The sequence below is a fragment of the Homalodisca vitripennis genome, chromosome 1 (assembly GCF_021130785.1).
Source record: "Homalodisca vitripennis isolate AUS2020 chromosome 1, UT_GWSS_2.1, whole genome shotgun sequence".
NCBI lineage: Eukaryota > Metazoa > Arthropoda > Insecta > Hemiptera > Cicadellidae > Homalodisca > Homalodisca vitripennis.
In genome coordinates this window covers 152,585,001-152,598,742 of record NC_060207.1, presented here as the reverse complement: position 1 = coordinate 152,598,742, position 13,742 = coordinate 152,585,001, and positions in this window count along the sequence as shown.

Below are 13,742 nucleotides of genomic sequence, written 5' to 3'. Positions count from 1 at the left end.
CTCGCAGTCCACCGTCAGCATACAATTTCGTCACTTGTCCAATATAATGGGTAACAGTCTTTTTGTTACAAAATCTCACTAGAACAAAGTCACCATCGGAAAAGATCGTTGACAACACTTTCTGGTTGATTAGGAGAAGTAGGGCTAGTAGAATTGTCCAAACGTTTCATCTTCATCCGAGCTATATACTTGATGATATATATTCATTCGAGACTGTATTTTTTTTTTTGGATTGTAGACCACCTAAATCTTTAGTTAAGGAATAAAATAAAATTTATTGTTTATTTACGATTAAACCTTACTAAACGTAAGAAATATTTTTTTAAATTTAATCATAGTATTAAAGCAAAGAGTACATATATTATCATTTTCTGTTTAGCTGAAAAATATTTTTCTTTCATTACACTGACATATTAAGATGAAATTAAACTGTAACAAACAATATTAGTTATAAGAAAAATATCAGTTTAAAATATATTTCAAAAAAACAAGACATGTGAAAATATTTATGAATGAAGATATTAAATTAAATAGTTTTAAAAGGATACTAGTAGACGGCGAAGAAGAGTTGATATCAGCATTCAATAAGTTGTGGTCATATGTTGTTTGATGGGTACACATTGTCTTGTTTCTGCAGTTTATGCACGACAAAAAATCTACAGTTCACCTTTTTGGACCATCTTGAGAATTCCAGACAACCTGGTGAAGCATCATTTGTATTCTTGATCGGCAGCAAATTTAAGTGTTTTTTTAAAATATCATCGACTTCTATCATACTGGCTCCTTCAATTTGTAAAATAAGTGGTCTCATGTTTGCCTACAGAGGACAAGAACTGCTCAATGTTTGCTACATCTTTTCCCAGACGAACTGCAGAGTCAGCTGTTCTTTTTACAGTACCGCCAACACCGTCAGCAATGCTTTTTCCGTGTCCAGCCTCACTGAAATTGTAAGAAGCTATTTGGAACCCAAACAATTTCATAAAAGTGACAAAACAGGAAAATGTTACTCTTATTCCTGTACTGTTTTGTAGGTCCATCGCTCATGATGTGTACCCTAGTAACGTTCTCGTGATCTTCTTTTATCTTCCTAAATATAGGGAGAAGGTGGGCCCAAATTGCAGCTGCATCATGACGATTACATAAAGAGACTGTGCAAAATGTCCTGATTTTTGATTACAGAGCTATCTTCACACATGGTTTTTAGCTAGGTAAGCACCTGTATGAAGGGCAAGCTGTTCATTCGAAGCTCCGAAATGACGACTTTGAATTTCACTTGAGTATTTCAGCTGGTAGTTTTCAGAAAAATCTACCATGATAAATACTTCATCATCATTCAAATTAGTTCTCACGTACTTAGAAAACTTGCTTTGGTTATGCACTCTAAACTTATGTTTCATGAAAAATACTATCTGAGAGCATAACTTGTCTTTCAAAGTTTGTAATGTACATACGACTTTGACTTTCTTAGTAACTTTCACAAGTCTTGTCTGTCCATTTTTTAACTCGTTCCTCTGGAATTGTTTTCCATTCATAGTGGTATGTAATTGAATCCAATGGTACATCACAGCTTTCATTGAATAAATCTTGCTCGACTTGCACATCGTACACTCTCTATACATGCAAGTTTTTCTTGGTCACATCACAGCAAAGGCTACTCACTAAATCGTTCAAATTAACATGTTCTATAACTTTATATTGTTTACATTTTTGAAATATGAATGAGAAGTTTTCATGGTATTTGCACATGCAGGTATCTCGCTTGTTAGTAGGTCTATTAACTACCCAAAAAAGGTTTTAGTCTGCAAAAATGTGGATATGAAATCTTGGCCCCCTGGGTAGAAACAAACTTTTTTGTGAAGAGCCAACATGGAGTCCGTTAGGTATCTTAATTGCTTTTTTAATTTTTTTTCTAGTAATGGTATCTTTGCGTCCAGGAGTAGAGAAAGAGTGTTCATCATCAATAAAGAATTTTTGCACTAAAACCTTGATGTTATGTGAATTTGCAATACATTTTTTATTTCCAGGCTCTTGTAACTGAGTACTCTTAACTGCCATCTCGTTACCTACATTTTCACTGATGACTTTTGATTCTTGTTTGGATACGACTCTAGAATGTTTTTTCTTCCACTTTTCAGCCTTTTTTCTTTTGATGTTTCAATTGTTTTTTCCAATTGCTTTATCTTTTTCCTGTATTTGTCTCTACTTTTTCGAAGTCTTTTTTTTCTGCTATCATTTTTCATTGCCTCTTTGGTTTTCAAAAACAGGTTCAATGTGTAAGTCTGTAGTTGCAGACGGTGAATTTGGTGGAGATTGTTCATCAACAAAGTTCTCAATTCGTTTGCTGCTGAAGTTTATTTTTTGCGTGTTTATGGTAACGCTTTCTCCATTCAGCTCTTTGTTTTCTCTTTCCACGTTTCACTCAAGTCATTAATACTAGGAATCTTCTTTTCTTCTCTTCTTTTCCTACTGCGTTCTTTTTTCTTTTTCTTTCATCATAGCGTATTTTTCAGGATCTTCACGAAGCCTCTCTCGTTGTTTCTTTTTTCTCTCAGCTGCAGCTTTTCTTTTGTCACTAGGGGGTGCCATCTTTTTTTTATTTCCATTACTTGGTGGTGTATTCATTTCTTTCAAGTATAATAGTTATGTTCTGTAAAACCAATTAAATAAAAGAAATTGCTCTAAATCTAATAATAAATGAAAAATAATTTAACTATTCTTTACGTGTTTGAAATCTCAAATTTTTGTAAAAATTATGTATTATAGTATAATTAAGTTTTTTAGATATATTTTGTAATTCCTAATATTTAATAAGGGAAACGTAATTTATCATAAAAATATTATACAAGCAACATATATTATCATAAACTCTTTATCACTCACGACCGGCTAGATCTCCTCACGACCGTCACTTTCTGGGTGTGACGGTCTTGTGACGGGTCGTGAGTGTGACGGTTGTGAGGACCGCATGGTTTATTATTTTTTGTAGGCACACCGAAACATAACCTCAATCGCCATTCCAACAACCACTTGTGTGAAGCAATGCACACACAGTTTATTAAATTTAAAACTTTGTAATTCCTTACTGACACTTAAAAAATAGCATGACGGTCGTGAGTAATAAAGGTTACGTAGGCATGAATACCTTACATAAAATGATGGAAATACTGGAGAACTTCAAACAAAATCACCACAATTACAGACCATGCGTCGTTCAAACACACTTCCACTATTCCATCCAGCTTGGATATAAAACTACTAGTGACATCTGGCATCAGTTATGAAAACTAAAAGTTACTGTGACTGTCGTGAGTTTAAACTTGAGGACAGATTGAAAAATGCTGCTTTTTACCAAATTTTTACTTTTTAAAAAATACATCGAATGAAATAATAATAATACAAAATGAATTCTTTATTGAATCAAGACAACAATAATTTTTATTCCGAAAAAAGGCCGAACAAAATTTGGTTCAAAACGGCATTCTTAGCTGGGGAACAAAGGACGGTCGTGAGTTCAACCATAGTTTTAAGGAAAGGAAATATGGAAATAAACATAAATTATGACCTTTAAAAATAATATCTATTAAAAAAACGTATTTTACTACGCATTCACCAAAAAAAAATTGGGATTTTATATTTTAAAAAAATGCTTTAAAAACTAGAAAGGACAGTAAAAAACCACCACTATGAGAATTGCCCGTTTATAGCTTGAAAGCATGAATTAAACTTAAAAGTAACAACACTTCTCATTCAAACCTCTGTATTCATTGTTGAGCACAGACGTTATCCAGAAAAAAAAACTGGGAGTGTTAGTAAACATATATTTTTAACTGTTAATTTGAGGAAATATTTAGAATAGAGTCCTTGATCAGAAGTGTAACTTAAATATCATAGAGCAATTAATATATTCCTGTGAATCTGATGAAATTTATGTTAGTTACTCCAATATTGTTTTTTTTAATCTATTTTATTTTCAATCTTTTTTTATCTAGCTAGTCAAGATTTTGTAGGTAGATTTCTTATAGACGTGTACTTGTGAAAAGGTGCAATAAACCTGGAGAGTTTCATAAAAGCTTTCGGAGGGTGGGTGAAGGAATATTGATCCATTTCCCCATTCCTCTTGTAAACGGCAAATAAACCAAAATAAGATGTGTTTGTACACTCTCGTCTCATTTCTTTTGAATATACATTAGACACCGTGCACACCGTGAGATTTACCGTGGCAACTGAAGGTTATATAACTCTTCTACTTAACAAAATAAAGGATCGTTTTTACTATGGTAACAATTTATATTTATTCGTTATTAAATGTACTATAAATATATATTTTCATCACTTGTATTTAAAAAGTTTTGTTTACTGAGGAAGCTCTAGAAATTCCGTAACCTATAATCTTAAATACAAGTAAACGCTGCAATTCTGAAGTCCTGTTCCACTAGCAATCTCTTGAACAGGAACTTTTGAGTAAAGTGAGTATGCAAATGTTATTAAAGTGGAACAAAAGTGCAAGGCGGGGAGATGGTTTATGAGGTAAGGATAAACAGTAGCTTATCGCAGCTGTAAGTCGGGTCTGGGGACAGGCCTCCACGAGTCGTTCATACTACCTTTCATCTAATCAAGCTTTATAACTCACATTGGATTGCAATTTCTTTCAACATTTTTAAACCTAAGCTATTATAAATTAGTTTAAAAATTTTAAAAGAATACTCACAAGACTCGATTCATATCGATTTTCTATTTACACTAACACCTTTGTATTGGTATAGTGCTTATTTACTAAATATTTACCCCTTTATTGGCTGTAAGCGAATGGTGGTTTAATAACTTTTATTTCTCTATCTTTCTGTCCACATGATATCTAAAAAACTATCTGACCTATATATGCACGAAACTGCAATATATATTGAATTTGTACGTGAAGCTTCACATCTATATGAGGAACACAAGAGTTCAGTGATGGTGAATGTATCATGTTTATGTGATTCTAATGAACACCCCATGTTAATCGTTAACTGGTACCAATTTGAAACAAAAATTTCTGTTTGAATGAAAATGCCTAAATTGGAATACGAGGAGGTGATCTTGTTTCTATGCCCAAACTTGGATAGCCTACATGAATTAGTATCATACATTCTTGATAATGGACTGACAATGTACTATTCGAACTCTCCATACGAGTACGTAGTACGAGTACTGTGGTGGGTATATAGTTGTTTTGTAGGTTGAGGGTGGCAGGATCCAGTAGTAGTATGGTAATCAGATGTCTCTACGTGCTCTGGATTTAACAACCACTTAGGTTAACTATCGCGAACAACTGTTCCTAGAAACCGTGCCAGTACAATCCTTACAGGAATATTAGAACATGATTTATATTACTAGGTCAGGCTTAACCACCTACATATAACAGCGATTGGCCTTTTTGCTTAATAATATTTAAATTGAAATGTGAAAGATCTCGTTAAAATATTACCTTTGTACGCAGGAGCTGTAAACGTAGTACAGAGCTATAACTAAATCATGACACTAACACACTAACACAAGCTTTCATTTAATTGAAATGATGCACTGTTTTGGTTTAATTTGATGTAAGTTTTATTTATGGCAACACAGTTTTTGTTTGTTTACCCAAGGGAAATGAATGAATACGAGGATTGCCAATCATTGTAATGTTCATTACTTTATTGCGTATTGAACGATATGCTGATTTTAATAATATGATTTTGTTGGGTCTGTATACTTGTTATTAAGATTTAAAAGTAGATAGATGAATTCGAGGAATTTGTAATCATTATAGCATTTATTATTTAGTGTACGATATACAATAAGGCTAATTTCATAAAATAACACGTTGAATATATTGTTAATACAAATTAAAAATAAATGTTAAACGAACGTGGTATAAATAACTAATTCTGTTGAGTTAATTGGCATTGTGTAAAATGAATGAGTGTGTTATAGATACAATCTTAATAATATTGAGATAGAAAGAAGAGAAGATAATTATGAAATGATCCTATACGATAAGAAAATAATATTTGATAAGCGTCAAAATAAATCTACATATATTAACCCATATGAGTAAGATTTACAACTGTATGTATCATCTGGTTTATGCATGAAATTATTGGTTGATTGAAATTGACTTAGTCGTAATGTTCATAGTTTATTCTGGCTAACCGGACCTAGAAATACAGAGAACAAAGCTGTCACATTTTTATATTTTCTATTGTATTTGTGGTTCTAATAAGAAATAATTTGTTCAGTATTGGAAGGGATAGCATGTATTCATCTATTATATTGTTTCTAATAGTAAGATTTGAAACCTTTTCGTTGGAAAAATATATCTAGAAAACTTTATATTGGCATTATTTCGACCCCAATCTGGTTGTGATAGATTAGCTACAAAAATAAAAGAATTTAAGTATTTGAAATATTAATACTTTAATTACCAAAACGTTATCGGTTTATGAAATATTGTATCAAACAAAGCCTGTCTTTATTAAAACATTTTCGTTCTGAAGGCATATCAAAATACATAGGACACAATACATACTTTAATAAAAACGTACATTTGTAAATAATTTTTCTTTTATATTTTTTTCCTATATACTTCCGATAATTGAACGACAAAAATAAACACTTTAATGTTATTTAGGAGTATTAATAAATTAAAACAGAAAATAATCTACACATGATTTGTTGTTAAAACTAGGACAAATCAAAGTTATAGAAAGCATTTGTTCAGAAACCACATTAGCTGCAAAAGCACGTAAACCTCCATTATCACGTTTATGGGGTATAAAGTTGCACCAGAAATCATTAAATCTGCCATTTCGTCTTCTGTGAGTGACTTTATTAAGCGCTCAAATTCCTTAAAATATTTCAACCCCATAGTTTGCAGTATATTAAAAATGGGATTATTCTTCCTTTCTAAAAGATTTATTGTGTTATGTAAGTAATAAGAAACTAAAACGTGGTACAATATTGCTGTTACATACTAATGTAATACATACAAAAAAGTTCATCTATGCGTTGAAAAGTGTGTTTATGAAATTTATAAATGATGTTAAGACTGGTTACGTTAAATACACAATAAAAGTGTACCAACCAAAGAAAGTTGTTTAGCCTCACAAACAACTTATACAGTAGATACATAGATCATAGAGGTAGTTTTTAAGAACCTTATAGGACTGACCTGGGCGTCTGTTTACCGTATTTGAGGCTTACGAGTATGGAAGCCCAGATTTACTAACGAAACAGCCAATTTCAACGCCTCTCTCAACTATAAAGGAGACTGCTGCGTGCCAGCTTTACTGAGAAGTTCCGATGGACCTGCGTAATTCGTTCTGGCGTGATAGCCTACAGTCACTTTAAACTTGTTCACGAATCGAGGTGTAATTTTAATGAATAAAGACTCAATACCGAAAAAACAACCAGAAGAGAAAGACTACTAGACCTACATGGATTAAAAAAATTATCTATATATGTTTGGTATAATAAGTTAGTGAATAAAAATTAATACATTCTGTGGATTACAAATGATAATAAATAGTTCGTTACTATTGTTTATATTTTTCCGGAAGAACCTCATTCTATATTTATATTAATAAAATCATAAAACCCTTTCTTTAATATTTAAGAAAGTTGCTGAGAATGCATTACAAAAGAAAACGTCAGATGGGATTTCACTTCTTAATGACGAGTTGATTTGACATTTTCTGGAATGGACTAAATGGAGATTCTCCATAGATTTTAAAATCCAACATAAATTTTTTAAGAACTCAAAAGTTTTTCTTAAGTATTCTTTGAAAGCCTTCCAAAAATCTTCCTTTATTCTTTTCGGTATATTCCTTATTTTCACTCCATGCCATATTTTAGAAATGAATTAGAATTGAGTTGCTGACGTAAACTGACTTTATATGGCTCATTTACGTTAATGTTACAACTATTTTATTTAGTATACGTAGACACACTATTTGTCCACATTTGTCCCATATATGGGACGATTTTTGTAATAATATTAAAAATTAATAAATGGCTACTCTAGGCCTTGGAGTGCATTGAACTGCCACTAGATAGGACTACCGTACAATGTTGTACAGTGGTACACTCTATTGGAATTTCTGAAAAAAACTTAAAATACACTTTCCCACTCAAAACAAGGTAACCTAAATTTATCGATGAGGAAGGTACTATTTATGTTTATAACATTTTGGCATTTTACTATTTTGTCAAATAAAAATTGTTTTCACAAAATATATGATATATACGATCCAAATAAATATCTGTCAGATGATTTAGTAGCGAAATGTTGACTATGGTGATATTTAATGAATCGTCCCACATATGGGACAAATCCACACAATGGTGTCTCAGCTGATTGTTGTTTCAGTAAACAGTGAACAGCTGAATGTGTCTGTGTAAGTATTTAGCTGTGTTTTGCAAGATGTTTCGTGGCCTAAGAGATGTTTTTGTCAATGACAATGATATCATTGCATTGATATATGAAGGGAATCTATCAGAAATTGATGAACTAGACGACGAAATAGAAGGAAATGAACTTGAAGAAAACGAAGGTAAGATCATTTCAAATATTTTACTAATAAACAAATCTGTCTTGATAGGTTATGTTCGTTATGACTAATGCTTACTCAGTGAATGAAGCAAATATTATGGTTACAGATTAGTCCATAAACAATATCATGATAATAATGGGCAGTTTTATATTTGGTCAGTTACACATGTTTTTTTTTACAGATATCATTCAACCACTTCTACACGCAGAAGTACAAAATGACCGCGCCGATAGCCGCCGATGGCGCTAGTTGGTGATGATATGTTTGCAGTTCCCGGGTATACATCAGACAATATTTCTGTAATGGATTTCGATGTACAAGGTGATGGAGATCCAGAAGCTGTAAGTGACTTCAATCCTATCATTCCAGCTAATAATACACCAAAGTAATACACCAGAGCCCCTTGAACCTGTAATGGTTAGCACCTGCCAAACATTAGATCAGGCTGTAAGTGAATACTTCTTAAAAAAAACAGTTGACTCCAAAGAAAGAAATAAAATGGAGAACCATTGATGGTTTTGAAACCGTAAATGAACAATTTTATGAGCCCCCACAACCAGATTTGACTGAGCTTTCAAGCCCATTAGAGTATTTTGAGAAATATTTCTCTGATCCTTTTTGGACTGAGTGTGCGTACTACACAAATCTCTATGCTCAACAAGAGAATGTGCCTCATTATACTGTGGCACACCTTGATGAAATAAAGCAATTTATTGGTATTAATATCCTTATGGGGAATTTGAATTATCCTCGCGTGGATTATTATTGGGAGCCAAGGTTTGTTGTACCTCTTATCCGAGATAACATGGCTAGAAAAAGTTTTTACAAGCTAAGAAATTGTATTCACTTTCTTGATAACACACAGCACAATCCTCAAGACACAGATAAATTCTGGAAAGTTCGTCCTATTTACAACAGAATCAAGCAAACTTGCGGTCACCTTGAACTAGAACATAATGTTTGTATTGACGAACAAAAGATCCCATTCAAGGGAAAGTTTATTAACAAACAATGCTCTGTGGAGAAAGTGGACTCATATACGATTTTTTATTGTACCAAGGTCCAACAGCTGAAGTGGATTCTGTTCTCAGTAAGCTAGGCCAAGGATGTGCTGTTGTCTTGCATCTGGCTGAGAGAATTACAGTACCAAACATCCACATGTATTTTGATAATTTTTTTAATTCCTATTGGTGCCTTCAATTGCTCAAACAGAAAGGAATATATGCTGCCGGTACTGCTATGCCTGATCGCTTTTCAAAACCTCCAATATTGTCAAAAAAGAAATAAAAGCTCTTGGTCGAGGATTCTTCTATAAAGTCTCCTGATGATGGAATCATATTGACTCAGTGGAATGATAATTCAACTGTAAATTTGGCCTCAAACTTTATTGGCTCAGGAAAAATAGACACTTGCAAGCGATGGGACAAAAAAAAACAAAGTTTACATTCAAGTCCAAAGACCTGAAGTTGTTCAAAGATACAACAAGAGTATGGGAGGAGTGGATAAAGTTGACTTTCTTATTTCTATTTATAGAACATTTATTAGAAGCAAGAAATGGACACTCAGGATGATCACACATGCGATCGACCTGGCAGTGACCTTTTTTGTGTGCTTGGCTTCAGTATATTAGGGATGCCACACAACTAAAAATTCCTAAGAAACAAAAACTTGACTTATTAAAATTTCGTCAGCATGTAGGAGAAGTTTTGATTGTGAGTTGAAAGACATCTAACAAAAAACGTGGCAGACCATCCAATGAAACACCTCCTCCAATAGCCGCTAAGAGACAGAATGCTATCAAACGGGTAGACGATGTCAGGTGGGACGGTAAAAACCACCTTCCTTCATTTGATGACTCTAGGAATAACTCTAGGTGTAAAAACCCTGGTTGCAAGCAGAAAACCTTTGTAATGTGCACAAAGTGCTCAGTCAACTTGTGTGTTGCTAGAAACAGGAACTGTTTTTTGACTTCCACAGCAAATAAGTGTGCTAAAAGTGGGCAGCATTATTGGAAATATTATAAACTGTAATGACAAAACATTTTATGCTACCCCTAGTTATAAAAACTTGTGAAAATTTGTATTTACTGTAAACTTTTTTGAAAAACCAAAAATGTGAAATTTTAGTTTAGGTTTTTATTATTATAACTCAGTGGCAAGTAACTGTACACTAATAAATTGAAGAAATAATGTAAAATGTTGTGTTTTATTGCAGTTTTACCCAACAGAATCGTAATTTAAAAAAAATTATCTTAACTATAAGCGACCTTTATGTGGATGTGTCCCATATATGGGACGATCCATATCTTGGTAACCGAAAGTTGGATCGTAAAATTTTTTACATCAAAATTCATAAAAATTTAAAGAATTCATATACTAAAAATTAAATTTTTATCACCATTTTTGAAAATTATCCAGTGAAATATTCAAGAAGAAAATAAATTTCTTGGAATTTTACAAGAATAACAATGATAAAATTAATTAAAATACTGAATCTTCTAAAATTCCTGCAGATACTATATGCAGCACTAACTGATATTTGACTGATTATTGACAGCATCGTGATAACTTAAGGCTTCATTTTATCGTTAATACTAAAAAAGTAAAAAGATTACTATATATATATATAGAATTAATATAATAATATATATATTAAATATTTATATATATATAATACTATATATATATATTATATATATATATATAGATATCCTCCAGTCAACATCTGAGCCAACATCTCAGTCCAAATTGTGAACAGTTTGCACACGCACACACATACCCCACGACACACACACACACACACACACTACACATGCATCCACACACACTCACTCAACACTCACATTTTATTATAATCTATACAATGAAACTATTAAAATTAAAACTAGAATTCTCATCTCAGATTTTTGCATATGCAGATGATACACAGCTTTAGTAATGTTTTCAATCGTATAGTAAGGACTAGTTTAAGGTTGTCGATCTCTAATCATTTGGAAGCTGTGTCAAAACTGGCTTAATAGATTATTAAACTCCTAATAAATACATCCTAAGACAAAAGTGTTTTAATATATATTCAGAAAAGAGAGAAAACCCTTGACTTTACATTTTAAAGGTTGTCCACATAGCACCTTTGTAAATATAATTGTTGTATGTAGAACCCAATTGTAAATCGTTAGTAATATTAACATACCTATGTTTGATTAATTGATAGGTGGTTAAAATGGGAACGTTTTATGGAGTTAATTATGTAGTGTAAAAAATTGAAGAAAAGTAAACTATGGCCCTAGTTTCATATGAGAAAAAATTCATTGCCTCGAGACTAAATTTTAATTAAAAGCTTTATTTTCTCTTGGTTTGAAGGGTCCTGTTTAAGGTACGGAATAATCCATCTATGGGGGAGTAATGAAAATGGTTTTATATAAACCAATTCGTAATGAACACAACGAATTGTGCTATTAGAAATGTTTTTTAGTTTTAAAAAAATTAGATAAGAGTTTCTCGTGTATTTTTTTGAAAACAACATATTAACTTTAAATAAAACTGTAATGTATATAATGTTCAAGCAATTACATATGCACAAACACATAGATAAGTTATCATATTAGGTAAACAGGGTCCAATACAAGATCATCAGATATATTGTAAATTCTGACCCATGTTTTAGAAAATGGAAATCGCTCGAAAAACAATTTTTGTTAATATTGGACCCAAAATAATAAATAAATGTATTTTAAAATTAGGAAATGACATAATATTTGATTCGAGACCCAGATTTTAAAATGAAGATTAAAATGTAAGTCCTGCGGAAAAGTAAATGAAAATTATATAATTCTATAAGATACTTACAATACTATTTTATGTTGGTTGTCGTCTGTTTGTGTGTTATATTATCATTTGTAATTTTAAATTCTGTTATTTACTGTTTGATAATTATTTGTTTGTTTAAATCTATTTATATAAATTTATGCTTGTTGATATTATTTTTGAAATGTATAATTACTTCTGTTGCTGTTTAGATCAATATTGATCATTATTTGTATTGTATAAAATCTAATTTAAATATATTATGCTTTGTTAACTATATTTGGAAATTTTTATAATACTCCTACCTGCTGTGTTGATAATTGAATTTATTTTTAAATCTATTTATATATTTATTATGCTTGTTGATAATTTTGAATATTGTTTGTTTTGATCTTACTGTTTTTGGCTTGTTCATGGGGATAGAAAGTGTTTCATGGCCAAAAAATGTCATATTTGATATTTCATATTTTTATTATTATTATATATTTTATCTTGTTAAAACTGAAAATATTTATGCCTTGTTTAATTTTTTTTATACCTCGTTTTTGTGAGATAGTTTCTTGTTAAATATCTGGATTGTATAAGTAGTAAAATTAAGTAGATAGTATGGACTGATAGTAAGAGTATAGTATTTGTGCACCAAGTTGGTGAAGAAAACATTAGAAAATAAGAAAAGAAACCTTGAAATTGCCAACTGCATGTATATTTCTAGCCTAAGGTATTGCATTATATTGTAAAATAAGTCCACACCTTGCTTCCAAGCACCTGACTCTGTAAATGTATGTACCATTTTTGAAAATAAAAGGTTTTTAGTAAACTCCTAGTAAACACACACACACATCAAACACATTAACCCACACACACACACACACACAACTCACACAACACACACACACCACACACACACACACACACACACACACGACACAAACAATTTAATTAGTATGTCAATTGTTTTAAATATGGTGGATTTGTCAAAATTATGAATTCGGATAATTATGCAATGAAATTTAATAGGTGTTCCTTTCGCTCTAAATTTTTTTACGGTAATATAGTGTGATGATTAGTTTTACTTTAAATAAGGATCTAGGCACCCAACTGCTCCCCACGCCGCACGCGCAGTTTTCTGCGCCTGTGGGGGATAACACGAGTTAATGTATTAAATTGTATTGAATTTTTCCAGAATAAAGTGATTTTGAAGCTTGAACACAAGTTTAAAACATTGATAGAGTTTCCCTTCGTGTATTTTTTGAAAAACAACAAATTAACTTTAAATAAACTCATATGGTATTATGTTCAGCAATTCATATGCACAAACACATAAGATAAGTATCCATATTAGGTAAACAGGTCAATAGCAAGATCA